General features: G+C 35.7%; 1 pseudogene; it reads right to left on the minus strand.

The window, feature by feature from the left end:
• Positions 1-220: 220 nt before the first annotated feature.
• Positions 221-1019, minus strand: LOC123463974 (annotated as a pseudogene).
• Positions 1020-4774: the final 3755 nt, after the last annotated feature.

Below are 4774 nucleotides of genomic sequence, written 5' to 3' on the forward strand. Positions count from 1 at the left end.
TTGTACATAAAATTAAATAATTCAAGAATTTTTTTTTTCATTTTCCCAAGATAAAATTATTTAAAAAGCAAACCACACCCTGTAGAAATCAATGTTCTGTCCCATAATTCTATGCATTTTGGGACTATAGAAATTTAACTGTTGCTGCCAAACATCTTCTAATTAACATTTCAAGGTTATTACAGTTAAGTTTTCCAATAGAATCTTCTGGAAAAACAAGTTATTTCCTTGGCTCATAGTTTCCTTTTTGTAGAATGCACCAATAGTCTCTCCAAGAAGTTCCCAGAGAGAGAAACTACCAGCAAGCCCAAGGTTGCTGACAGACAAAAGTTTAGATACAAACACAAAGGGGTATGTCAACATGCTGGCCCTGCAACAGCTTTGAAGTAACTTCCAGTTCATTCACAGTGGAAACCCCACTGCTCAGTGAATAGGTATTGATGAGATTTGCTAGTGAGTTACAGAGTCACAAAGAAATGCTATCACTGGGAGGTAGAAATTAACCCTACAAATATATATATATCTCCTAGGATTCCTTCTTCCCAGTAGATGCTGACCATAGAGCACAAAGTCCACATTACTTAGATACCTTTAATCTCAGAGTGATCCCCTGGTAGTGATGTGTGATAAATATAGCAACAGAATGAGCTATCATCTCTTCAGTTAGCTCTTTAATAATACGGTCAAAGAACATGTACCTTTTTTTTGTCCATTTCCAGGTCCTCCTAACTCCTTGGGTTTATTGGATTACTGGAAATGCTGTAAAACTTTAGTTCATGGACTGAAATTCCAAAGACTCCTGAGCACAATTGTATAGTTAAGTTTGTGACCAACTGAAACTTCCCACCAATGTTTGTGATTGGCTGAGAATAACAAAAGAAACCAAGAGGCTAACATACTTGCCTCCCAAATATGTTTTGTCCTATTGTTGGATTAAAAAGCTCATAACCCACCTGTATGATCATTTTCATGTACCTAAGAAGCTGGAACGGGATTGTGAGACTGGCAGTGTTCACCATGATGGCACCACAGATGGACCCTAACTTATTTTTGAAACAAAATCATTGATAACTGTTGAACCATAGTGGTAAAACTATCATCAGGGTACATCTTGTTTAAAAATCTACATTAACCAGTGATCAGCCTGTGTGTAAGTATAGCTAGTAGCATTACTATAGCCTTATTCCTTAAAGATAAGATTAATCACTCAGTTCAAATATTTTGATTTCAAACTTCCTGTTATGGTGGTTTGATCCAGGTGTCCTCTGTCAACTTAGGTGTTCTGAGTGCTAGATTTCCAGCTTATGGAGATTTGGGAATTAAAGCCTCCTGGAGGCAGAGTATTGTAGGGGGAAGGCTTATGGGTACTGCAGCCAGTTTCCTCTTTCCAGTATTTGGCACACTCTCCTGTTGCTTATGTTGGCCAGGGGGTTGATATCCAACCTCTGCTTATGCCATCATTTTCTCCTGCCATCATGGAGCATCCCCTCAAGTCTGTAAGCCAAAATAAACCTCTTTTTTCCCCAAAAGCTGCTCTTATTCAGGTGATTTCTTCCAGTAATGCAAACCTGACTGCAACAGGGAGTGATTCTCTTCCATGACATAACCACCAGTGACAAGAAGAAATAGTACAATAGAGATTGAGGGGAATAAGGAAAGTCATGTGAGATGCATATGATCAAAATGTCATAAATATGAAAATGTCTAAAAGATTTCTCCTCAAAACATACAAATGTGAACATAGTTTAACAAATATATAAAGTACATGGACAAATTTAACAATAAAACTACTCCCCCCACCCCTGGAGCTACAGAGAGAATTAAGGCATTTGCCTGCAAAACCTCATGATGTGGCTTTGATTCCCCAGAACCCATGTAAAGCCAAATGCACAAAATGGTGCATTCATCTGCGATACCTAGAGGTCCTGGCATGCCCATCGTCATTCTCTCTCTCTTGTTCTCTCATATCTCTGTCTGCAAATAAATAATAAATAAAATGTATAAAAAGCTACTTTTCCATATATAAAAACACATAAAGGTCCCAGTGGGAAAAGGGATGATCTTGGACATTACACGTTCATATATTTACATTGTCTTTTATTGCAAACTAAAACAAAATTATATTACAAACTGCATGCATGCATCAAATAAGATGTGTATAAGAGTAGAGGGGGTTGAAAAAGCAGAGGGCAAGCTCAGCTTAAATATAGTCAAGGTTGTGTAGTTCTTAAAATACTAAGTCTAAACCATATTCAGACCACCTGGCTTCCAGTTTGCTACGTCAGAACTATAGTGAATTTTGCACTTAGTGTTAGTTTTTTAGGTTTTTATACTCTCCAGTGTTTTATTAATATTTTCCACATTAAAAATTTTGGGGGTATAATCGACAGAAATTACAATCTTAAATTGCTCCCTCTTCCTTTCTCTTTCCTAATTCACAGATTTGGAATGCACATGTGCATTGTGTCATCATAGTTATTTGTCAACGATCCAACAGCAGCCAGTCATGGCTATGCCACCATGAAGTGTGGACTTCCAGGATTGAATGTTCTTTTTAAAATTGGAAGTTCATAGCATATTTTATTGTTTTCCAGGCCTCAAACCAGGACTAGACTTAATATGTTATTTCTTTCTACTATACATATTTACTCAAAGAATTTAGTGTGCATGACTAGAATCATTTTATTGTACATATTACAGCAACAGTGAGTTCTTTAGTACCAACTAAATGAAGCTTGGAAAGCAGTGATATAAAAAACAAAGTATTTCAAAAGTAGACTTCAAAGGCAGACCTGACTCTTCTTGTGTGACTGGGGAAACCAGGCTGTGTTGTTTATAGTAGAAACATATGCTAGAACAGGAGGGTAGTACAGTTTATCATATCTGCTTGCATAGTAAATTCTCAAAGATAAAATAACAGGAAAGTTAGTCTCAACAATACAGAAGTGTCTTTAATTGTTCAGAGATTTATTATTATCTGTTTTATTACTAATATAATATGTAATATTTATTTCTAATGTGTTTAGTATGATATAGTTTCTTATTTCTTCCTCCCTCAGTATGAAAGTTTATCAGCAAGCTAAAAAGTAAACAAACACGTCAAAACCAACCAGGAAAAAGTCTTAGTGTCTGTCCCTGTAGTGGTGAGATCTTCATGTGCAAGAGCAGAAAATGAAACTCCAGTGCTCTCAGCCTCTACAGGGGTGGGATTGCTTTTTCCATTCTTCTTGGTAATAGATCAGATTTTACCTTTAAAAAGGCTATGCTGAGCCTGATATGGTCCCACACCTGTAATCCCAGCAATCAGGAGGCAGAAGCAGGAGTACTGTTATAAGTTTGAAGACAATTAGGGATACATAGTATGTACCAGGGATACATAGCAAGTCAGACACAAAATATAAATAAATAAATCTATAGCAGTCAATGTAAGTGTAGACCTACAAGAGTCCAAAAGGTAGAATTTTGAATTCTAATATTATAAGGAAAGGCAGTGATCATAAATTTTCTTGGTAGAATTATTTGAATCTATCAGGCACTTCTTTCTGAGATCAACCTTCCTGCAACATAGTTTCCTTTATTCCACTACCCAGGGCCAAGAAGGATAAAATTTTTAGGGCTTCCAATTCAACATTCCATATCATAGTCTCCCCTGTCTAAGCAGAAGGATGTCCTTATAATGTGTGTTTATGAAAACTTGTTTTTATTTTTTCCACATGCTGTGTTGATTTTAAACAGAGCAAGTTCTCCCTTACACTCCTTTTCAACAAGTCAGGTACCATCCTTTCATTCTCTTTTTCTTCCCATGATTCACCTAAGTTTAAATTCTATACCTTCTCTTCCTGCAAATATTATACATCTAGCATATTTCACCTATACATCATTATTAATTTTTTTCTGAAGTCTTACAGCATTAAAGCTAGAATTCAGAAAGTGATTTCTCGGCATTGGTTATCAACTCTTAAAAGTCATATCTTTTCCATGTAGGATAGCACTGAACATATTAGAGATTTTCATGAATGTTACTATACAATCTGTGGTGTCTTTACTATACATACACAGCTCGAGACACTTCAGTTAATGGGCACAGAACTCAATGTTATAGAGCAATAAATTCAACACCTCTTATTATTGTATTATTTTACACAACTATCTCCAGATTTCTTACCTTTTCTTATTTATAATCCTTCCTTTCTCCAGGATAGAAATATGATTAATCCACTATTCTTTCCATTTTTAAAAATTTGTCTTTAAATGCCTTCTTATTCATTTCAGAATGTTGGCAGATTTACTGATTATCCTTATTTTCTTTTATTTAGGTTATACTTTACTTAACTTTTGAAAATGGGTAACCAATTTTGCCATCTCTTTTTTGTTGAACACCCTTTCAATTTTCCTAGTTATGAATCCCATCATTTCCAGCTATTTCACATTATTCAGAGGTATAGAATTACTTCTAGTCTTCTTCATGCCAGGATAGTTCGTGAATCCAGAACTTTGCAAATGCTGTGGACTTTACTGAAATGCCCTCTGCCCTGTGTTTTATCTGGCTCTGGAGTCACTTGATTCCCCTTAGCAGAGATCATCTTTCTACTTTGTAATCTTCAGTTCCTTGACATACATCACATCTTGCAGTTATCAAAACTTCATTAAAATAATGTGTATACATATCCATATGTTTTTCTATGCTATCAACTGTCTTTGATAGGGAAAACTACTCTTGCCCTCAACCAACATCCAATGCAGCAGGCCTTTTCTCTAATGATTGAAAGCAGAA

The sequence above is a fragment of the Jaculus jaculus genome, chromosome 10, assembly GCF_020740685.1.
Source record: "Jaculus jaculus isolate mJacJac1 chromosome 10, mJacJac1.mat.Y.cur, whole genome shotgun sequence".
NCBI lineage: Eukaryota > Metazoa > Chordata > Mammalia > Rodentia > Dipodidae > Jaculus > Jaculus jaculus.